This window comes from Macaca thibetana, chromosome 1 (genome assembly GCF_024542745.1).
Source record: "Macaca thibetana thibetana isolate TM-01 chromosome 1, ASM2454274v1, whole genome shotgun sequence".
NCBI lineage: Eukaryota > Metazoa > Chordata > Mammalia > Primates > Cercopithecidae > Macaca > Macaca thibetana.
Genome location: NC_065578.1, coordinates 36,482,900 through 36,507,254, shown reverse-complemented (window position 1 = coordinate 36,507,254; position 24,355 = coordinate 36,482,900). Strand labels below are relative to the sequence as shown.

The 24,355-nt window shown below is 50.7% G+C and overlaps 2 protein-coding genes across 2 annotated transcripts in view; both read right to left on the bottom strand.

Annotated features, from left to right (window-relative positions):
* UTP11 (UTP11 small subunit processome component) overlaps nt 1–19,679 on the bottom strand; it is a 594,364-nt gene extending 574,685 nt beyond the window's left edge. Inside the window, exon 1 of the mRNA XM_050800430.1 lies at nt 19,676–19,679. The gene's annotated coding sequence lies outside the window, so the exon portion shown is untranslated. The remainder of the gene's footprint in view (nt 1–19,675) is intronic.
* The window catches only part of DNALI1 (dynein axonemal light intermediate chain 1), a 264,733-nt gene that overhangs the window by 110,864 nt on the left and 129,514 nt on the right, over nt 1–24,355 (bottom strand). The gene's annotated exons all lie outside the window — the stretch shown is intronic.

Here is a 24,355-nt window from a genome sequence, read left to right as displayed (position 1 = left end):
GCAGGTGACCCAAAACTAGATGCAGTGGCTGGTATTTTAAATGACCAAACAAGGGCCCCAAAGCCCCTAAAGTAGATGAGATGATAGACTAACCCCTCTAGGGATGGATGTAAAATTAAAAGGTTTTGCATGAAAGAGATTTTGGCTGAAGGTTCATTGTACACTGAGATAGTTGCCTCAAATGATTGTATCTCAGGCTGAATCTATAGAGGTATAGGTTGACGATGAGGGAGATGATAGCTGGAGGGTTGTGCTCAACTCTGGTTGTTGTACATTTGAGGAGACAGGAAGAGACCAGAGTCCAGTTTGTGGAGGGTAAAGGATAGTGAGGAACTAGGGATACTGATCTTACAGAAGAGAAGACTCAAAGGGGGCAGAGGCAGGAACAGTGGTATAACCCTGCCTGGCTCCAAGGGCAGAACTGGCACCCATGGAGATAACAGGGGAATGAGAACCAGCTCTGTGGCTATCAGAACTGTCCCACAGTGAATCAGAGTGCCTTCAAAGGTGGTGAGCTCCCCATCACCAATGGTATGCAAGCAGAGTGAGGAAAGGATTCCTGTTTCCAGCTCTCAGATGGTTTTATCAACAACAAAAAAACTAGACCCTACTGATAAAAATTTCTGTTGGCTGTATATACACATATAGTCAACAAATATGAAATCCATATATTCCCTATTTTAAGGTTTATTTTATTTTATTTTTGAGACAGGGTCTCACTCTGTCACCCAGGCTAAAGTGTAGTGCAGGATCTTGGCTCACAGTTTAAGCCATTCTCCCACCTCAGCCTCCTGAGTAGCTGGGACTACAGGCACCTGCCAATACATACCTGGCTAATTTTTGTATTTTTTGTAGAGACAAGGTTTTGCCATGTTGCCCAGGCTGGTCTCAAGCTCTTGGGCTCAAGCAATCCACCTGCCTCGGCCTCCCAAAGTGCTGGGATTACAGGTGTGAGTCACCACACCCAACATACTTTAAGAAAATTAATATTATAGAAATTGGAACTAATTTACAATCAATGCGTAGATTTACTGTATCCTTCCTTCCTGAAAAGTTGTTATTTGAATCAAAATGAAGTATATGATTGAGCAGGTTTTTTTGACAATCTGTTTTTCATCTTTCAATCTATTTTTCACTTTTGTGATTAGAATGTATGTCTCGAATTTAAAAACAAATTAAATAAACAACAAATATTTTAAAAATCCAGCCTTCTTAGTGAAGGCCACACTCAATCTATTGAATACATCTTCCACTGACATTCCAGCTTGTCGCCGCTGCCCTGGACTCTGAAATAGAATAGAGACTGGCTATTAAACCAGTTTTTAGCAAATTTGTAGCAGCAGGTTCTTGGCTGGGGGAAGAAAATTCCACTTACCAAGAGATGTTATTCCTTCAAAGGATGAGAACCTACTTCTTCATAAAGAGAATTTGGAGGGAGCTTTTTGTTCTGTGGGGACAACATCTGGATTTGAATACATCCATGCTCAAAAGGAGATTTCTCATAATGGACCCAACTGAAAGCACTCAGAGTACAAGGACCGGTGGGCTTTCAAAAGGAGACACTTCAGGAGACTTGCCAGGGGCCCTCGTATCCCCGGCAGCGTGAGTTTTGGAGGTCAGTGGAGGGCTCTCGCGTCAGGCATGTAACTTTCATACTCAAATACTTATCTTCATCCTCTACCCCTCACCCCCACTGCAGAAACTTGGGGCTTGAATTCATTTAAAAACATTTGTGGTTTCAGAAGTCTCCTTTTTATTATAAAGCTGCCAAGATCTTAGAATGAAAGGCATTTTTAGAGATGAGAAAGAAGGAAGCCAGGTCAAGGCCGGCCTGTCTCTCAGCCGTGGGTCTGTAAAGGTGACACGTGGGACATGGCCACCTGCAGACCCTGCAGGCAGCTGGGCAGAGGCACCCACAGGGCCCTGGGTTTGAATCCCTGCTCTGCCAGTTATTTCCACGGTGATCTTGGGGGAAGTTGTGTAACCTCTGGGCCCCGCGACGCCCCTTCTTGGAGCCTGGAGCTGGAACGAAGCCCCTTGGAGCCCTGACATCAGAGGTGACGCTACTCTTCGCAGTCAATGACTCGGCAGAATGTGATGCCACTCCCTAACCCGCGTCCGGGCTGACAGGGTGTGTGCCGCCTCCCACCAGGTGGTCTGGCTGCTTTGATGGACCTCCTAACATCCCTGCACCCCAGAGCCCTCAGTGCTGGCCAGACCTTCACTCATTCTTCGGTTCTCATATAGCGGGTCCCACAGGCTGGCCTATGGCGCCCCCTGCTGGTGACTGCAGGGAGAAGGGTGCCCTAAGTCGAAGGAAGTCCTTCCTGGGGTCTAATCTCTACCTTTTGCCTGATGAGGCAGCTGAGGTGGCTGGCTTTCTCCTCCACCCCAGAAAATAAAGTCATATGGAGTCCAAGCAGTTATTTTTCTCTGCTAGGCCGGGCCATCGTAAGCCCCAAACGGAGGGGACCCCTGGAATGAGCCCTATGCAGGCTTTCTATAGATAAGGACCTTTCAGGGAGTAGGGCTGTGGTGAGGATGGAGTGCATGTGTGGGGGCTCTCACCTGGGTGTGGGAAGATCAGAGGGACCCCAGAGGTTAGCGTTTGCAGATGAAAAAATGAAGGTAGGGGCCGGGCGCTGTGGCTCACGCCTGTAATCCCAGCACTTTGGGAGGCTGAGGCAGGTGGATTACGAGGTCAGGAGATTGAGACCATCCTGGCTAACATGGTGAAACCCCTTCTCTACTAAAAATACAAAAAAAAAAAAAAAAAAAAAAAAAGAAAAAGAAAGGAAAAAAAAAAAATAGCCGGGTGTGGTGGTGGGAGCCTGTAGTCCCAGCTAATCAGGAGGCTGAGGCAGGAGAATGGCGTGAACCCGGGAGGCGGAGCGTGCAGTGAGCCGAGATCACGCCATTGCACTCCAGCCTGGGCCACTGAGCAAGACTGTGTCTCCAAAAAAAAAAAATTAAGGTAGGAAGCTTCAGCCTGAAGGTAAAGTTTTGGGGCAGCCCCAACCCACTGCCCTCCTGGGACCGGTTTTATCAGCATTTCCCTGTAATTGGTGAAGGGCCTTCAGTTAGCCATTTCTCTGAAGATTAGAGGAAGCAAGAGAGATGTGAGTTAAACACAAGGCAGGACTTCTCAATGATGGGGGATGTCAGACCTCAGAAAGGGGAGCAAAGGAACCTTCCCATTGAGGACAGCCTCCGGTGAGGTGGGGTCCAGGTCAGGTGGGTGAGATGGCCCCCAACACTGTCCATCTGGAGGGGCCCGGGACTAGGGTGTAGTCTACGGGGGTCTCAGGATGGAAAGGCCTCTTGAGAGGCTCCTGGTGGCTAGGACTTTTGTGGATGGGGTGGTGAGGAGGGGCAGGGGGAGAGACTGAGTTCCAGAGGCATTGCCACCCCCATCCTCCCCTGCCTGGTAAACTCATCTTCCTGACCCACTGGCTTGCCTCCTCCGTGGACACTGCCTGGTCCCTGTGCAAGGTCATGTTGCTTGCCCTCCACGAGCTCCCGTCCCCCTGCTGAGCTCATGTTCTGTGATGGCAGCCTCCGTGTCCATCCTCCCTGCTGGGCTGTGGGCTTCAGGCAGGCTGAGACCTGTCTGTCTTGCTGCAGCCTGGCTCTAACTCCAGCACCTGGCACATCTAATCCCACCTGGCACGTCCTGGTGCTCAGTGACTTCAACTGAGAAGAGGCCCAGGGTCTTCCTTGGTCCAGCTAAGCTTGGCTTTAGAAAGGATTGGGGCAGACGCAGGGCAGGCAGGGCCCTGAGTCTTGATGGATGGGTGACCTGGGCACTGTGACTTTCTGTACAGGGCTACCCCTTTCCCCCACTGAGACACCCTCCTTACTCAGCTGTAGGCTCTGACATCCCACTTCCGACTGGCTCTGGCTTCCCACACTGGAACCATCCCCCACATGGCTGCCTTGCTTTGTCTGCCTGGGCTCTGACACCCACATCAGGCTGACCCCATAGGGGTGACAGCCCCTCACTCATTTGTACTCTGACACCCCCGGGCCCGCCTGCCTTCCCCAGTGGTCCCCCTCCTCAATCTGCTAGGACATCCTGCTGTGTTCATCCATGGTTCCCCGTTCCCTTGCTTTCCAGCATGTAACGGTTTTAGGACTGAGTTGTTGAGGAAGGAAAGGAGAGAGGAGGAGCAGAACTGTGTTTTTGAAAAAATTATTTTAACTGTGGAAATGTTTATGCAATAAAAATTTTGGACAGAATAATAAATGGAGCTGCTCTGGTTGAAGAAAGAGTGAAAGAGAGATGGAGAAAGAGAGAAGAGATGGGGAGAGGACAGAGAGCAGAGAGGACAGGGAGAGGGGAGAGAGAGGACAGGGGAGGGGAGAGAACAGTAGAGGGGAGAGGACAGGGGAGGGGAGGGGAGAGGAGGAAGCCCTTCAATGCCCCTGGAGTCCTGCCCACTTGGTCCCGCTCCCTCAGAACTCTCATCTTTCATTAAGCCCTTGGGGTCCCTAAGTGTACAGTTTGGGGACCACTGGACAAGAATTCTGTCTCAAATAAAATGGGTGCCACTTAGCAGCTGCTAAGATGTCTTCTCTGAGCTTTTCTGAGAAGCAGCCCGGACCCTGAGTAGCTTCTGAAGCCAGGCAGGGGTCATGTGGAGCTTGAGGGCAGCAGCTGGCCCTGCCTGGAGAAAGTGTCTCTGAGCAAGGCCAGGGGGCCCTGGACAGGTGTTGGAGGTGTCCTTCCGGGCCTGGTGGAAGTGTGCTAGGGGCTGTGAGTTAGAAGACTTTTGTAGGCTGAGGCACTGGGTAGACACCCCACCCCCAGCCATCTGTGGACCCTCTGTGACCCTTTATGCTCCATCTCTGTCCCCTCCACAGTCACCGGAGAAACAGGACCTGGGAATTCTGCCTTGGTGGCTGAAGCAGAAGTCACTGCCCTCCTAACGCCACTCATCGAACTGCACAACACTTTCACCGCCAGTCCTTGTGTGATTTGATCTTTGCAAACCAGAGATAGTACTGTTACTAATTTCCCTGCAGGAAAGAGGAAGTTAAGGATATGAGGTTGAGTAAATTGCCCTCAGGATCAGAGGTGAGGCCCGGAATCCCGACAGACTCCCACTCCCAGCACCTTCCAGGCACCCGCCGCCTCTTCCAGGCCTTTCCCCTCCCTGCCGCTTTCTAATGCTAATTGAGGGAATGAGTTTCCTTGGCCTGAGAGTGGGCTAGGTCTGGGGCTGGGAGCCAAGGCTTAGGCAATCCCAAGGGACTGGAAAGGAAAACAGGTCAGGAGTCGGGACCCTTTCCCAACACCATGGACCAGCTCCCGGGTCCCCTCTTGGGTGTGGGGGATTTGGAGTAGGATGACCATATAATTAGTCATCCAGATTAGGACACGTTTGGGAATGAAAGGGAGTGTCATTAAAAGTTACCCTAGGGTGGCTGGGCATGGTGGCTCATGCCTGTAATCCCAGCACTTTGGGAGGCTGAGGCAGGTGGATCCAGAGGTCAGGAGTTCGAGACCAGCCTGGCCAATATAGTGAAACCCCATCTCTACTGAAAATACAAAAATTAGGCCAGTGGCTGACACCTGTAATCCTTGCACTTTGGGAGACCGAGGCGGGTGGATCACCTGAGGTCAGGAGTTTGAGACCAGCCTGGCCAACATGATGAAATCCCATCTCAAAAAAAAAAAAAAAAGAAAAATTAGCCTGATGTGGTGGTGTGCGCCTGTAATCCCAGCTACTCGGGAGGCTGAGGCAGGAGAATCGCTTAAACCTGGGAGGTGGGGTTGCAGTGAGCCGAGATGGTGCCACTGCATTCCAGCCTGGGAGACAAGAAAAAAAAAAAAGTTAGTTGGCATGGTGGCACGCACCTGTAGTCCCAGCTACTCAGGAGGCTGAGGCAGGAGAATTGCTTGAATCTGGGAGGCGGAGGTTGTAGTGAGCCAAGATCGTGCCGCTGTACTCCAGCCTGGGCAACAAAGCGAGACTCCGTCTAAAAAAAAAAGTTACCTTAGGGCAACAGCTGAGAACCCCCACGAGGTCATCCTATGATGGAACCCCCGCCCTGCCCTCCCCTCCGCAGCTTCAGACCCCCACACCCTCTCCGGCTGCTGTGTCTCCAGCTGATGCTGAAAGGGAAAGCAGCCACTCCCTGGCCGGTTACCTGCCCAGCACTCCACAGAGCTTGTGTTTTGGGACCTTCATGACACTGTGAGTCCCATTTCATTATAGAGACACCGAGGCCCAGAAGAAACTTGCCTGAAAACACACAGGTGGTGAGTGGTGGAGCTGGGATTTGAACCCAGGGAGGCTGGCTTTCCTCGGAAGGTTTATAAGAACATTTTAATTGGTTTGGCTCACAAGAATTGAGCTGCCAAGGAATGAGGCTTCCCAAGCCTTTCATCAGACCTTCCACAGTCTCTCTTAGCTGTCTTCAGTTCAGGAGTATCATTAAAAGGAACTCTGCAGCCTGGGCAACATGGTGAAACCTTTCTCTACTAAAAAAATTTGAAAATTAGCCAGGCATGGTGGCACGAGCCTGTGGTCCCAGCTACTACTTTGGAGGCTGAGGTGGGAGGATCACCTGAGTCTGGGAGGCAGAGGTTGCAGTGAGCCGGGATCGTGCCACTGCCCTCCAGCCTAGGTGACAGAGAGAGAACCTGTCTCTACAAAAATATTTAAAAATTACCTGGGTGTGTTGGCACGCGCCTATAGTCTCAGCTACTCAGGAGGTTGAGGTGGGAGAATTGCTTGAGCCCAGGAGTTTGAGGCTATAGTGAGCCATGACACTCCAGCCTGAGTGACAGAGGGAGACTCCATCAAAACAAAACAAAACAAAACAAAACACAAAACAAAACAAAAACCCAAAAAGGCTGGCGAGGTGGCTCACACCTGTAATCCCAGCACTTTGGGATGCTGGGAGACGGGAGGATTGCTTGAGCCTGGGAGTTCTAGACTAGCCTGGGCAACATAACGAGACCTTGTCTCTACAAAAAACAAAAAAACAAAACAGAAACAAAAACAAAATAGCTGGGCATGGTGGCATATGCCTGTGGTCCCAGCTACTCGGGGAGGGGTGCTGAGGTGGGAGAATCCCTTGAGGCCAGGAAGTCGAGGTTGCAGTCAGCTGTGATTGTGCCACTGCACTCCAGCCTGGGTGACAGAGCTAAACCCTGCCTCCTAAAAAAAGGAAGTGAGTGGTGGGTATGAGGGAGGGGGATGTGTGGGGGAGGGGGTTGTGTGGGGGAGGGGGTTGTGTGGGGGAGGGGGGATGTGTGGGGGAGGGAGGGGGATGTGGGGGGGATGTGTGGGGGAGGGGGATGTGTGGGGGAGGGAGGGAGGTGCACTCAGCAGGGGCAATGTGTAAGGAGTATGCAATGGAAGGGAGGCAGCCAGATGTCACTAGTCAAAGTTAACATTTATTATGGACCTACTGCATACCGGGCTCTATTTAAAGTGTTTTCAAGGTACTATTCTATTTAATCCTCCCACCAACCCTATAAGCTGGGTTGTTTTACAGATCATCACTACGATGAGCAAAACAGGCCACTTGCCCATCATGACAGAGCTGGTAAGTGGCAGAGCCAGGACCATGCAGACGGCTCAGCTTCCCAGCCAGCAAGCCTCATCGCCATGCAGTTTGTCCCCAGGGAGGAAGGATGCTTCTGGTCCCAGGGTCCAGGATGCTCTACCCTCCTTCCTCTAGGATATCCAGTGGGCCAGTCTTTAGTGAGGGGAGAGTGCATGGTCCAGCCTTCTGGGGGCACCCAGAGTGTCCCCTTCCACCCCCAGCTTCCCGCTTCTGCTCCACTGCCTCCCTGCAGGAGGCTCTGGGAAGATAGAGATGGAGCTGTGGTTCCCACCGCCCTCTGTGGCAGCTCATTTTCATTCATTTTCTTTAAATGCTTCTCGCTCTGTTTTTAAATCTAATTTTTCAGCTTCTTTTTTATCTTCACTCAAGTTGCTTTAATGAAACGAAAATGTCTGTTTCCCTTTGCTGGAACTGCCCGGGGAATTTCAATATAAAACAAACAAGTTGGCTTTTAAAATTAAAATTTTATGGGTGGCATTTCCTCATTTAATGGGTGGCACAAAAGACTGGAGTAAAACCAATTAACATAGGGTTGAGACTCGGTGTTCAGAAAAATTAAACAACAGGAGCGTGGTGCGCCGGGAGCCAGGAACAGTTCGAGCAGAGGCTGGGGAGGTGCACGGGTGAGGCAGTCATGGAGGCTCCCCCCACTCCCTGGCAGCCGTGTGCACCCAGGTCGGGCACCAGCACGTGTAGGCACGCCAGCCTCAGCTCCCCACCCAGCTCTACCCCCAGGACCCATGCCCAGGGGTTGGTGTGCACATCTACCTTGCACATTCAGACGGCAGGCGATAGTGGGGGCTGAGAACATGGAGGGGCAGGGGAGGCTGCCTTGGAGCCCTGGGGTCCTGGACATTGGAGTCTGGAGAGGCATTAGGAAGTAGCTAAGGTCTCTGCTAGGGCCAGAATTCACTCGGATAGTTATCCTCTGACACAATCTGAGTCCTACTCACAAGGGCCTCATCTTCATCACGGCTATGCCCCAGGCCCTAGACTGCACCAGGAGTGTGGCAAGTGCTGCATAGACGCTGGATGCCTGGATGAATGACTTCATTCCGGCAAACAATACTAATGGAACTCCTGCTCTGCTGTGACACCCTCAGGGTGCGTGTCACCCCGTACAGGGTGTGTTTGGGGGTAGAAATGGTGAAGATGCCACAGGAGATCTGAGGAGCAGGGGCGTGCCTGGGTGGGGCTGAGGGGAGAGAATGGCTCTGTGGAACTGGCAAGGGCAGAGTGAACAGGGCTGGAGGAAGAGGCAGTCTGGGCAAAGGCAGGGTGGGGAGGGAGCTGAGAAATGGAGGTGGCTGAATGTGGCCTGGCAGGAAGTAGGTGTAAGAAGATGAGTCTGGAGAGACCAGTCGGGGCTGGCTTGTGAAGAGTGGCAGGTTGCTTTGACTTCATCTCAGGGCAACGGGGACTCACTCCAGGTTCAGAGCAGGATGATGTGATTCCAGGTGGCTTGGGGACACTGACTCTGGAGGCTGGTGGGAGGGAAGGGAGAGTCCCCGCCAGGTGTGCTGGCGTCCTTGCAGGCCGAGCTGAGGACTTGAGGCTGGTTGGTTAAGGTGACCTGTGGCTGCTGGGGGTGGGGAGGGAAGGCAAGGATGATGGTGGGGCCATTCCCTGAGCTGGGGAGCCTGGAGGAGGAGCAGGTTGGGAAAGCAGAGGGGTTCAGTTGTGGCAACATCAGCAGCCCCCCAATATAGACCCAACTGTGCTAAGGATATAGGAAGGAGATTTCAGACTGGCAGTGACAACTAGATCCCGTAAATATAGGGAGGGATATGGTGCCACAGCCCCCTAGGACTCCCCGCAACCCCAGGAGCCTCCCAGGAAAACAGGCCTCCCAGCTTCGGGGCAAAGGGCTCAGGCCACCTCTTTTGTTCCCTACATCTCTTTTCTTCCCACACTGGCCCTTTCTGTCCCCCACTGGGGCAGCGTTCTCCCCACGCTTTCTGTCCTCTGACCTCTCATTCTATGGGAAGGACCACTCTGATTACAGGAACCCCCAGGGTAGCAAAAAGATGGGGGAGGCCAAGGGCATCACCTGCCCAATGTCAGGGGATTGAGCTGGTTGCCATGGCCACTGCCAGCATCCTTAGTCCTCCCCAGTCAGGCCTTCAGACCTGAAAATACACTCCCAGAGTCCTGCAGACTGTGGGCCCCAGGCTGACCTCCGGCAGGGGCGTGGCCAGGGGGTGCCAGTACTAATGGAACTCCTGCTCTGCTGCGACTCCCTCAGGGTGTGTGTCACTCAGGAGGGTGTCTTTGAGGGAACATCTGTGGTCAGAGGAAGAAGGGCTTCCTAATTCAGGTCTGTGCTGATCCATTCCCATCAAAGTCCCTCCGAGGCCTGTCAGACAACCCAGCTGACGGTCTCTCTGGAGCAATCTGAGAACCTGTCTGAGTTCCTCTCTTTGAGGCCTGTTTGAAGGCCTACAGACTGTCTGGGTTGGCCCAAGGGCCAGTAGCATAAAACCAAGATGGATGACCGAAGGCCAAGGCTGGCATTGACCCTTCTCCCTTCATACAACAAAGAGTGAATGTGGCCAAGCTTGAAGTAGGTTCTTGTGGCCAGGGGGCTGGTGGACTAGCTGGTGTTTTTCCTTTGATGATGGATTTTGTTTATCTCAAACCACAAAAAGGTTGGCCAGAGCCCCCACTTCCCCCCTACCATTTATCTGTACAGCTGGCTGGCTGACCTTGACATCTGGCAAAGGCAAAACACTTCTTGAAGACCTCACTGCCTGCCCACACCTCCCTGGGGAAAGAGACACAGTTGTGCCCTGTCTGAAATGGGCTTTTAAGTATGAATAGGGAATTCACCTGGCGAACAAGGCCCAGAAGAACAGTATTGACCGAGTGATACCAGTGAAGACACAGAAATGCGAAACAGTTCTCTGTGGGCCAAGAGAACAACTACATCAGTTTTTCTGGAGTCCAGAACTTGCAAGAGCTAGACATTCGAGTATCACATGAAATCACGTAAGAGAAAGGGTCTTACAAACCAGCGTACTGCACAAAACGAGGACTCGCTGTTACCGCCCATCTCTCCTGTTTGTTATGGGAACCAAATGAGTCGAGATGTGTGAAGTTGCGGTGTAAGCTGGAAGAGTGTTTATGAAAATGTTAATTAATACATTTAGAGAGTAGGTAGATTAAGTGTGAGAATGTGAAGATAGAACAGACAATTAAAATATCTGCTAATTTTTCTCTTGAATTCACATTTTAGGAAATGTTTATAAACTGAGAATTCTAATTACTTTTTTCCTTCACACCCTTTTCGGATGAGTACATTGTAAGAGAATTATAGTATCTGTTAAAAATACTGCCAATCCCAGTGTATCAGTTGGGACTCCTTATAGAGAAAGGAGCAGGAGATCCACTGCAACTTGGCTTAACCAGTAAGAAGAATGTGTGGTCGGTGTGATTTGGAAGTCTGGAGGTGTATTAGTCTGTTTTCACACTGCTGTAAAGATACTACTTGAGACTGGGTAATTTATAAACAAAAGAGGTTTAATTGACTCACAGTTCTGCAGGGCTGGGGAGACCTCAGGAAACTTACAATCATGGTGGCAGGTGAAGGAGAAGCAAGTAGTACCCTTTTCACAAGATGGCAGGAGGGGGAAGGAGAGAGAGAGAGAAGGAGAAAGGGGGGAAGGGAGGGAGACAGGGACAGAGACAGGGAGGGAGAGGGAGGGAGGGACAGAGACAGGGAGGGAGAGAGGGAGGGAGGGGAGAGAGGGAGGGAGGGAGAGACAGGGAGAGAGAGAGGAAGGAGGGAGAGACAGGGAGAGAGAGAGGAAGGAGGGAGAGAAGGAGAGAGGGAGGGAGAGAGGGAGAGAGACGGAGAGAGAGAGGGAAAGAGGGAGGGAGAGAGGGACAGAGGGAGAGAGGGAGGGAGGGAGGGAGGGGGGGGAGACAGGGAGAGAGACAGGGAGAGAGGAAGGAGGGAGAGAAGGAGAGAGGGAGGGAGGGAGAGAGGGAGAGAGAGAGGGAAAGAGGGAGGGAGAGAGGGACAGAGGGAGAGAGGGAGGGAGGGAGGGAGGGAGGGAGGGAGAGAGACAGGGAGAGAGACAGGGAGAGAGAGAGAGGGAAAGAGGGAGGGATAGAGGGACAGAGGGAGAGATGGAGGGAGGGAGAGAGAGGGATAGAGGGAGTGAAGGAGAGAGACAGGGAGAGAGGGAAGGAGAGAGGAAGAGAGATGGGGAGAGAGGGAAAGAAGGAGAGAGAGAGGGAGAGGGTGGAGGGAGAGAGAGGGAGAGAGGGAGGAGGGAGACAGAGACAGGGAGGGAGGGAGAGAGGAAGAGACAGGCAGGGAGAGAGGGAAAGAGGGAGAGAGAAGGACAGAGGGAGGGAGGGAGGAAGAGAAGGGGGAGAGAGGAAGAGAGATGGGGAGAGAGAAGGGAAAGAGGGAGGGGGAGAGAGAGAGAGAGGGAGAGAGAGAGGGAGAGATGGAGGGAGGGAGGGAGGAAGGGAGAGAGGGAAAGAGGGAGGGAGGTAAAGAGAAGGAGAGACGGAGAGAGAGTGGGAGGGAGCGAGGGGGAGAGAGGGAGAAAGATGGGGAGGGGGAGGGGGGAGAAGGAGAGAGGAAGGGGAGAGGGAGGGAGGGAGGGAGAGAGGGAGAGAGGGAGAGAGGAAGAGAGAGCATGAGCAGGGTAAACTGCCACTTTTAAACCATCAGATCTCAGGAGAACTCCCTCACTATCACGAGAACAGCATGGGGGAAACCAACTTTATAATCCAATCACCTCCCACCAGTTCGTAATTGACATGCAGGGATTACAATTAGAAATGAGTTTTGGAGGCTGGGCACCGTGGCTCACACCTGTAATCCCAACACTTTGGGAGGCTGAGGTGGGCGAATCACGAGGTCAGGAATTCGAGACCAGCCTGGCCAACATAATGAAACCCTGTCTCTACTAAAAATACAAAAAAAATTAGCCGGGTATGGTGGCACATGCCTGTAGTCCCACCTACTCAGGAGGCTGAGGTGGGAGAATCGCGTGAATCTGGGAGGCAGAGGTTGCAGTGAGCCGAGATCGCGCCTTTGCACTCCAGCCTGGGTGACAGAGTGACATTCGGTCTCAAAAAAAAAAAAAAAAAAAAAAAAAAAAAAAAAGAGCCGGGTGTGGTGGCTCACACCTGTAATCCCAGCACTTTGGGAGGCTGAGGTGGGTGGATCACTTGAGGTCAGGAGTTCAAGACCAGCCTGGCCAACATGGTGAAACACCGCCTCTACTAAAAATACAAAATTGGCTTGGCATGGTGGCACATGCCTGTAATCCCAGCTACTTGGGAGGCTGAGGCAGGAGAATCACCTGAACCAGGGAGGCGGAGGTTGTAGTGAGCTGAGATTGTGCCATTGCACTCTAGCCTGGAAAACAAGAGCAAAACTCTGTCTCAAAAAAAAAAAAAAAAAAAAAAAAGAGTTTTAGGTGGGGACACAGCCAAACCATATCAAGAGGTAAGACAAACCTCAAAGGGGATTTGATCCAGAGTTTGTTACTCTGGCTCAGGCCGGCTTCTCCTGGGCTTTTCCCTCTACATCCTGGGAGAGAGAGAGAGGCTTTTCCTTGGCCAAAAATTCAGCACAATTCCCGAGCTGCACTTCTGATGGGACTAACGTGGGTCAGGAGATGGGGAATGCCAGGCCTTAGCTCTGCATAAAGTGCCCATCACTGAAAGAATCACTGTGGTACCAGAGGCAGGTGAAATGGGTGCTGGGAGCCCAGCAAGATGCCTACTATTCCTGGTTGCTCAGGTAGACCACTGGGTTTCAGATGTGCCACCCTGGAGTTGTGTTCAATTTCCTGCCCTCATTGCTGATTCATCATCTAGAATTTCTTTTCTCTGTAGCTCTTCCTTTGCAGCCATGATCCTGGGCCAGGCCTTGTCCCATCAATCCCCGCTCAAACTACTACCATAGGTTTTTTTTCTCTTTTTTTTTTTAGCTACTTAGTCACTAGCCTCTTTCCTTGCCAATACATCTTCTTCCCCTATAGGTGCTCAAAAGCTTAACACATTTAATCATAGCAAAGAACACACATCACAGCTGATGTGATAAGACAAAAAACACAATTTCAAAATTTATGGGAAAACTGTCATAATGTGCCAGAGACACAATTTTATAACTAGAAAACTCAATAAAAGTAACTAAAAACAATTAATTATAGCAAATGAAAAAGTTTAGGTCAGGTATGGTGGCTCATGTGTGTAATCCCAGCACTTTGGGAGGCCCAGGTAAGAGGATCGTTTGAGACCAGGAGTCAGAGGCCAGCCTGGGCAACATAGTGAAACCCCATCTCTATAAAAATGAAAAAAGTTAGCTGGGCACGGTGGTGCACATTATTCAGGAGGCTGAGGTGGGAGGATCACTTGAGACCAGGAGTTGGAGACCAGTCTGGGTCACAGAGCAAGACTCTGTGTCTATTTTTTTTAAATTAATTTTTTTTTACACTGCAGGAAGAGACCCTGTCTCTTAAAAAAAGTTTAGTAAGATGTCAGACACAAAATAATAAAAATTTAAAGCTTTTTTCTTTTTCTTTTTTTTGTAATGGCACAATCTTGGCTCACTGCAACCTCTGCCTCCCGGGTTCAAGCGATTCTCCTGCCTCAGCCTCCTGAGTAGCTGGGATTACAGGCACGCACCACCATGCCTGGCTAATTTTTGTATTTTTGGTAGAGATGGGATTTCACCATGCTGGTCAGGCTGGTCTCGAACTCCTGACCTCGTGATCCGCCTGCCTCGGCCTCCCAGAGTGCTGGGATTACAGGTGTGAGCCACTGTGCCCCGGCCAGCTTTTTACTATAATGGCAATAATCAGTTTTAATATATTGTAGCAGGTTATCTGAAGAAGAGGGTCTTTTTTTTTGTTTTCCCAACTTAATGAAGCTTAGTTGGGGATAGTTTTCTAGAAATTATGTTAATTTTAGAGGTATAGACACATGTGAACTTGAAGCACACCCCTTATTTTATTTCATTTTTAAGTTTTCTGGTTTTTTTTTTTTTTTTTTTTTTTTTAAGACAGCCTTGCTCTGTCACCCAGCATGGAATGCAGAGGTGAGATCATAGTTCACTGCAGCCTCAAACTTCTGGGTTCAAATGATCCTCCCCGCTTGCCCTCCCAAGTAGCTGGGACTACAGGCGTGACCCACCACACCTGACTAATTTATTTATTTAGTTTTGTAGAGATGGTGGTCTCACTATATTGCCCAGGCTGATCTCAAACGCATGAGATCTTCCCACCTCGGCCTCCCAAGGTCCTGAAATTACAGGCATGAGCCACGGTACCCAGCCTCTTGTCCCATTTTAATAAAACCACCAGGACAGGTCCTTTATAGGAATAAGGCAAGCACCACCTGCTTGTCTGGGAAGAGCCCTGGAAGAACTGTAAGTGGTGGAATGCAACCTGAGATGTTAAATATTCTGTTTCATAATGACTGCATTTCAAGCAGAGTTTGCTATGGATGTGACCTGGTTTTATGGTCTGGGGTGGGGGCAGGGGAGAACAGGGATTTTCAGGTGTGGGGAGGCCTGAGGAACATTTCGTTGGTGGCTGTGCGCTCCCATATAGTAGGGACCCTGAGAATAGGTGTACAGTCCGGGGCCCCAAGGGAACACTGTGTAGCTGTTTGTCAGTGTAGCCGTGTAGGAACCCTGACTGCAGCAAATGAAGACAGAAGGAGGAAAGACAGTGGTGGGGGTTGGGGAGCGGGGGGACAGAGAGAGAGACAGACAGACAGACACACAGAAACAGAGAGATACAGACAGACAGACACACACACAGAGACAGAAACACAGAGGGAGACAGAGAGACAGACGGACACACACACAGAAACAGAGATACGGACATACACACACACACAGAGACAGACACACACAGAGACACACACACACAGAGACACACACACAGAGACAGACACACACAGAGACAGACACACACAGAGACACACACACACACAGAGACACACACACAGAGACACACACACAGAGAGACAGAAACACAGAGGGAGACAGAGAGACAGACGGACACACACACAGAAACAGAGATACGGACATACACACACACACAGAGACAGACACACACAGAGACAGACACACACAGAGACAGACACACACAGAGACACACACACAGAGAGACAGACACACACAGAGACAGACACACACAGAGACAGACACACACAGAGACACACACACAGAGAGACAGACACACACAGAGAGAGACACACACAGAGACAGACACACACAGAGACAGACACACACAGAGACAGACACACACAGAGACACACACACAGAGAGACAGACACACACAGAGACAGACACACACAGAGACAGACACACACAGAGACACACACACAGAGAGACAGACACACACAGAGAGAGACACACACAGAGACAGACACACACAGAGACAGACACACACAGAGACAGACACACAGAGACTCACACACAGACAGAGATTTAGAGACAGAAAAAGACAGACACAGAGAGAGACAAAGACAGAGACACAGACAGAGAGACAGACAGACACAGAGAAAGAAGAGACAGAGAGAGCCAGAGAAAGAGACAGACAGAAATAGAGACAGAAACACAAAGAGAGGGAGAGACAGAGAGAGAGACAGAGAAAGAGGGAGAGAGAGACAGAGAGAGACTGACAGAGAGAGACAGGGAGAGAGAGAGACACACACACACACAGAGACAGAGAGGGAGAGAGTGGAGGGGATATAAGAGAAGCCGGCAGGAGAAGGAGCGGCGAGACAGTGAGGTGAGAAGTGGCCCCAGGACTGTGTGTGGAACACACAAGCACCTGTCTAGATCCTCTATATGCCAAAGTATAATTTCTCAAGATATTAAAACCATAATTCTCATGCAATACACAGTGAGCACCATCAAAACATTATTTAGCTCAATGAGAGAATCTTTGAACAAGGTGGTTCAAAGAATGAGAAACTCGCATGAAAAATGATGATGGAATAAGATACTAAATTAGATATGAAACTGGCTGGTAGCCCATAGGACATTAAAACCATAACCTTTTGGGATTATTTTCTCTAGTGGATGGAAATCACTTGCTCCTTACCAGTTTTCTACAAGTAAACATCTAATTTTACAGAGCCTGGGCCCTAAGCAATAGTCAAATAGACTAGTCAAATAGAATGTCAAACATTCTCGTTACTCCAGACAGGCTTGTTGGCCAATGCTTGGGGCATGGAGAGGACTTAAACCATATTTTTGCCTGTTTTGGAATCTCATGGAGAAATAGACTACATTTGGTTTGGGTTTTGGGGGTTCGGAGTCATTTTTAATGGACCCTGAGAAGAAATATGAGCCACACTTGGGTCCCAACATGGTGAAGTGTGGCACATAGAAGCAGCTTCACATGGTGCCTGTGGCCTGGGGGGCAACTTGTGGGGGTGAGGAGATGGCCTGTACCCACCGCTGTGCCGGACTTTGAAGCATCTCTCCTTAGACTTCAGAGTCACATCAAGCTTTTCAATTTCTGGAGGTTTTTTTTTTTTTCTCTTAAAACTTTTATTTGTATTTATTTATTTATCTATTTACTTTTTGAGACAGGGTCTCACTCTGTCACTCAGGCTGGAGTGCAGAGGTATGATCACGGCGCACTCCTGGGTGCAGATGATCCTCCCACCTCAGTCCCCTGAGTAGCTGGGGCTATAGGCAGGCACCACTACATATTTTTCTATTTTTAGTAGAGATGGGGTTTCACTATGTTGCCCAGACTAGTGCTTTTTTTAAAATTAAAAATTTTAAATTGTGTTAAAATTATACAAAACAAAATCGATCGTTTCAATTTTTTTTTTTTTTTTTTTTGTGACAGAGTCTCGCTCTGTTGACTGGGCTGCAGCAGCCTTGAACTCCTGGGCTCAAGCGATACTCCCACCTCAGCCTCCTGAATACCTGGGACTAAAGGTGTGCACCACCACGCCCAGCTAATTTTTTGAGATATATATATATATATTTTTTTTTTTTTTGATAGAGATAAGGTTGTGTTGCAGTGTTGCTCAATCTGGTCTCAAACTCCCGGGCTCAAGTGATCCTCCTGCTTTGGCCTCCCAAAGTTCTGGGATTACAGGCGTAAGCCACTGCGTCCAGCCTACATTGCATGTTAAAAGGTTAAGCACAGGAGGAAACAGAGTAAAACAGGGTGAGGGGGATTGGGAGCGTGTGGTGGGGTACTGGGTCAGGGTTGCATCATTGGGAAGACATTCAGTAGTCTTGAAGGAGGTGAATTGTATTGGGACAAAGGGTTCCAGATGGGTGAGAGTACCTCAGTTATGTCGGAGGTCAGAGTGAGTGAGGGTGATGGGTAGTGGGAGAAGAACATGACCTTAGAGGCCATTTTAAGAACTTAGGTTGAACTCCAAGTGAGATGGGAAACCATGGTAGGATTTTGAGCATAGAAGGAACATGATATTACTTATGTTTTATTTTGTTTGTTTATTTATTTATTTATTATTTATGTTTTTGAGACAGAGTTTTGCTCTTGTTGCCCAGGCTGGAGTGCAATGGCGCGATCTTGGCTCACCACAACCTCTGCCTCCCAGATTCAAGCGATTCTCCTGTCTCAGCCTTCCCAAGTAGCTGAGATTACAGGTGCCCGCCACCAAACCCGGCTAATTTTTTTTAATTTTTATTTTTAGTAGAGATGAGGTTTCTCCGTGTGGGTTAGGCTGGTCTCAAACTCCCGACCTCAGGTGATCCGCCCACCTCGGCCTCCCAAAGTGCTGGGATTACAGGCATGAGCCACCACGCCCGGCCCTATTTATGTATGTATGTGTGTATGTATGTATGTATGTATGTATGTATTTTTGAGACAGAGTCTCGCTCTGTCACCCAGGCTGGAATGCAGTGGCCGGATCTCAGCTCACTGCAAGCTCCGCCTCCTGGATTTACACCATTCTCCTGCCTCAGCCTCCCGAGTAGCTGAGACTACAGGTGCCCGCCACCTCGCCCGGCTAGTTTTTTGTATTTTTTAGTAGAGACGGGGTTTCACCGTGTTAGCCAGGATGGTCTCGATCTCCTGACCTCGTGATCCGCCTGTCTCGGCTTCCCAAAGTGCTGGGATTGCAGACTTGAGCCACCGCGCCCGGCCTATTTATTTTTTGAGAGAGTCTTGCTCTGTCACCTAGGCTGGAGTGCAGTGGCACAATCTCGGCTCACTGCAACCTTCGCCTCCTGGGTTCAAGCAATTATCCTGCCTCAGCCTCCTGAGTAGCTGGACTACAGGCAAGCACCACCATGCCTGGCTAATTTTGTATTTTTAGTAGAGATGGGGTTTCACCATGTTGGTCAGGCTGGTCTTGAACTCCTGACCTTAGGTGATCCTCCTGCCTTGGCCTCCCAAAGTGTTGGAATTACAGGCATGAGCCACTGCACCCAGCCTGACTTATGTTTTAAAGGATTCACATTGGTCTGTGTGTTGAGAATAAATCGAAGAGGGGTTGGAGAGGCAGGGACAGAAATAGGGATACCAGTTAGAAGCCTGCCACAGTAATCCTGGGTCACGGGTACTGTGGTTCCAGTGGCTGGTGGATCATTACAGCACAGAACCTGGCCCCTACCCAGGCTTCTCAGCAAATCTTCTACCTCTACCCCAGCCGTCATCTGCTTGAGGGGAAGCTTGGAAGAGAACTTCTGTTACTGAGGACCTCCTATGTGCCAGACATTGTTTTAGGTGCCTTGTGTTGATGATCTCATTTAATCTTCAAAGAGACTGGTGAAGAAGGGGTGGTTCCACAGACATTTCAAAGCCCGTGCTATGGACTGAACTGTGACCTCCCTAAATTCCTAAGTTGAGGCTCCAATCCCCAATGTATTTGGAGATAGGGCCTTTGGGGTATAATTAGTTTAGATGAGCTCAGGAGGGGGTCCCTTGTGATGGGATTAGTGTCCTTATAAGAACAGATACCCTGGAGACTCCCACCCCCCACCATGTGAGGACACAGCGAGAAGGTGGCCATCTGCAAGCGAGGTAGAGAGCCCTCCCCAGGGACTGAATCTGCTGGCACTTTGCTCTTGGACTTCCCAGCCTCCAGAACTGTGAGCAATAAATGTCTGTTGTTTAAACCCCCCAGTCTGTGGTATTAGTTATAGTAGTTGAAGCCCATTTTACAGATAAGGAAACTGAGGCTCTGAGGTGTTAGGTGATCTGACCACTCAGTTGGGAAGTGGCAGAGCATTGGGCTGGGCTGTGAGGGGAGACTGGGGGGTCAGAGAGAATAGGGTTTGAAGGAGACCTGCCTGTGGGGTTGGGGGACCTGGCATTGAGGAGTTGCAGAGGGACAAAACCAAGTCTCAGGGCTGTCTGGGCCTGGTGGACTCCTGCCTGGGGTGGGGGATGGGAAGGAAGAAGTATCTGGGAAAGAAAGCTTCGATCTGGGTGGGTTTGGGGGCAGTTCCTGGCTCAGCCTCTCTATGCGGTTTCCCAGGGCCTGGCTCTAGCTTTTCCAGGCATGTTAGGGGGTCTGCCTGGGGCCTACTGAGGCCCTTCCTTCTGCCTCTCGGCCTTGCTGGTGGCTCGAGCTGTCCAGGCTGGTGGTCCTGGAGGTGGCAGGTGGTGGTGGTGGGGGATGGAAGGGGAGGAGGGAGGCACTAGGGGTTGAATCATGACTCCCTGGGGTCTGTTCATTGCTCACTCTCAGAGAAGGTGGTGAAGAGGGCAGAGTGTTAATGACAGTAATTGCTTTAATTATTTTTTTTGGTTTGGAGAGTCATAAAATGTGGCAGCTCGCTTAGTGCTAATCATGTTAATTAGGAGGGGCTGGGGGCTGTGCGTGGACTGCGATTGTTAACTAGGGGGAAGTAACAGCCTGCAAAGACACAGAAGCAAATGCTCAGTCCTCCTTTCTCCTCTCCCCCTTTCCCTTCTATCCCTCTCCTTTCAGCCTTTTATCTCCCCACCTTGCTTCCCTCCTCCCTCTGCCATGCCTCCTCCACCCCACCCCTTCAGAGGGAGGCCTTTTTGATGGTGGTGGCAGTGGGCAGCTGAAGGGACTGACCTGAGGTCTGGGGAGAGCAGCTGTTCTGGGGAGAGGGGGAGAATCTGTTTCAAGCAGAATTCTGTTCCTCCCCTGGGCAGCCTCCTGCAGAGCTCCTCTAGGTCTGAGGGCTTCAGACGGCCTGAGACAGACCAAGTGCCTGTGCCCTTCCAGATGAGCCAGGAGAGACAGCAGAGCTGCTCTCTTGGGCACAACTGGGGGCAGATGTAGGGAATGGATGTTGCGCTACCCTCTTGGGTAAAGGCTTCCCTTTACCCATCGACAACCAAGAAGCACACACTGAGCCGCTTCCTGAATACCTACTGTGTGCCAGGGTGGAGATTCTTTGGGGGAATTGGACTCTGCGTTGTCCTCAAGGAGCTGGTATGGAAGAAGTAATGACCATCCAGGGTGGCATCAGAGGCACGGAGCCCAGGCTGATGGTGTCAACTCTTCGTAAGCAGGGAAGGCTTCCTGGAGGAGGTGGCAGGGTCATCAGGGGAGACTTCTCAGAGGAAGTGAGGTCATGCAAGGTGAATAGTATTTTCCTGGATGTGAAGGGTGGGGATTCGGGTGGAGGTAACAACATAGGCAAGGGACTAGAAGGAGGGTACAGGAGAGAGAAGAATGGGAGATACAACAGGAGAAATGGCTTTAGGCTAGATTGTGAGGGGCCTCAAAGACCCCGCCATGGGATTTGAGCTTGACATGCTAGCTTCTGAGACTCTATTTGCCTGGGGTTTGGAGAAGCGTTGGAGTCGGGAAGCTTTTTTAATGGGCAGTGAATGAAAACATGTAGGCAAAGCACAAAGTGGGTCCTCTGGATGATATTGACAGTCATAACAAGGTGCTCAGCCAGGGATAGTGTTCCAGGGATACGTGGACAAGCTCTGCAGAGATGCAATTAGACACAGACGTGGCAGCTACAATTACACAAAGCACACACACACACCCCTATCCTCACCTCAGAGACATGTACAGAGTCAGGCTTGACACACCAGATCCACAACCGTGAGTTCACCTTTGAGGGGCTTGCTAAGGCCAGAGGTGTGCCCTGACTCCTTGACCTGGTAACTTTGCTCCCTGGGACTGTGGGCTGCATGGCTGGGGCCGAGTCAGGGAGAACCTCCTCTGCAGGTCACCCCAGCATTCCTTCTGCTCTGTCAGAACAGACCCTGGGCACTGCAGCTAGAGAGCCTGAGGCCAGCTGTCAATAAGAACCGTCCAGCTGAGAAGCCCGTGGTGCGGCAGGTGTCTGCAGTGAGGGCTGCCACTTACCACCCCAGGCCTGAGTGACTGGTGAGGCAGACACACCTGGTTTGGGGCAGGGAGCTGTTCCACCCCAGGCCGAACTCTTATCCTCTCCCAAGACCAGGGTCTCAGAGTCAACAGGGGCCCTCCCCTGGTGGGCTTAGGCGGAGATGTGAGCTCAGTGTGATGCCTGTTGTGGGTGGTGCATGTAAATATTGCTGTGGACGATAAGTGCCTCGCAACGGGAGGGATAGTGGTTAGACCTCAGGGGCTACTTCTAGATTGTGAGGGGGTGTGAGGAACAACAGAGGTGTAAACGGCACCAGCGGCAAGGAGGGTCCTGGGATGTGGTGAGGGGCTGCATTCCTAGGAGATGTGGGAGAAGGAGCTTGCTGTGTGCCAGGCACGATTCCAAAGCATGTTACATGTGTTAACTCCATTAATCCTTCTAACACTCTGTGAAGCAGGTGTCTTGAGCATCCCATTTTACAGATTCAGAACTTAAATACTTGGTGCAATTCACACAGCTTGGAAGTGGTGGAGGCTGATAGGAACCCAGACAGATGGGCCTCAGAATCTGCTCCATCATGGCACTCACTGATGGTCTGGCCCTGTCTGTTTCTCCAGACTGGGAGTTCCTTAAGTACAATGCTAGTGACTCCTTCTCCCTTGTGTTCCCAGGAGCCAGCACAGGGGGAGTACCTGGTAGTTGCTCACCATGTCTGGAAGGAAGAAAGGAAGGGCATAAGGAAGGGAAGAAGAGAGGGAGAGAAGAAGGAAGAAAGTACTAGAGGGCTGGACGTGGTGGCTCACGCCTGTAATCCCAGAACTTTGGGAGGCTGAGGCGGGCGGATCGCTTGAGGTTGGGAGTTGGAGACCAACCTGACCAACATAATGAAATCCTGTCACTACTAAAAATACAAAAATTAGCCGGGCATAGTGGCACGTACCTGTAATCCCAGCTACTTGGGGGGCTAAGGCAGGAGAATCATTTGAACTCAGGAAGGGGAGGTTGCAGTGAGCTGAGATTGCACCATTGCACTCCAGCCTGGGCAACAGAGTAAGACTCCATCTTAAAACAAAAAAAAGTATTAGAGGCAGGGGCTTGTCCAGAGGGTCTTGGGGGCATCTCAGACCTCCCATCCTGTCCTTGTATTCATTCCCTGCCTGTTGGGAGCCCTCCTGTGCCTGCCATCACCCCTGGATCCTCCAGGTCTCCGGAAGCTCGGCTGCCTCCTTGTCCAATTTCATTTTCTCACCAGAAAAATGAGGGGCTGGATCCGCCTTTCCATTCACATAGGCAGTTGTCAGCTGCAGTGGCATCTGTTCTTGTTGGAAAAATTAAGAAGGAAGTGAAAGAAGCCACAGCCCTAGAGCTGCTGGCTAGGGAATCTGGGTCTGGCCTCTCCTGGGAAGACCCTTCCTGTTTTCCACAGGAGGTGCCTGGGAGGCAGCTCAGGGCTGCAATGGGCATGGGTTCTCCACCAACATTCTCTTCCCTTGAGAGGGAAGTGTGGGCCGGATGCGGTGGCTCACATCTGTAATTCCAGCACTTTGGGAGCCAAGGTAGGTGATTGGGTGGATCATTTGATCCTAGGAGTGGGACCAGCCTGGGCAACATGGCAAAACCCCGTCTCTACAAGAAAATCAGCCGGGTGTGGTGGCGCGCACCTGTAGACCCAGCTACTCAGGAAGCTGAGGTGGAGGATCGATTGAGGCCTGGGAGGTGGAGGCTGCAGTGAGCCACTGTGCCACTACATTCCAGCCTGGGCAACAGAGTGAGACCCTCTCCCAAAAATAAAACAACAATAACAACAACAAAACAAACAAACAAAAAACCAGGAAATGTGGTTAACATGGTTAACAGTATGGTCTCTGGAGCCAACTCCTGGGCAGGGTCCCAGCTCTGGACTGACAACTGTACATTTGCTTGGGCAAGTCATTTAACCTCTCTGTGCCTTAGGTTTCCCGTCTAGCTCATAATAATGTTGTGGGGGTTAAATGAATTGATATATGTAAAGCACGTGGAATCGAATATACATATGGCACCTAGTAAGCATGTGCTTTAGTTCTGTTGTTGCTGTTATTATTTCTCTTCCTTGCCCTAGGGATTGCTCCTCTGAGTGAGGCACTCAGCCTACTGGTGTGGTGCAGCCAGAGGCGGAAGAGCTTTCCTTGGACTGGGCAGGTTGGAGAAGGCTTCATTAATTCTACAGACCTTTATTGATTCCAGGGCCCTGGACCCCCCCACCCCACCGGGAACCCCCAGTCTAGAGGGGGAGGGAGGCAGACACATAAACAGAGAATTAGTATAAGAGGCAAGTATGTAATGTTCAGGGGAAAAGGGGAGGAAGTGGCTAATGGGTGTGAAGGCTGGTGGAGGGAGGAGGTCAGAGAGGACTTCCTGGAGAAGGTGGCATAAGTAGAAAGTGGAACTGCGAATGACAGTTTGCCAGGCAGTCCCAGGGTGGAAGGCCTTCCGGGAGACTGAGAAGAGAGGTGCTCTGGGCAGCAGGAG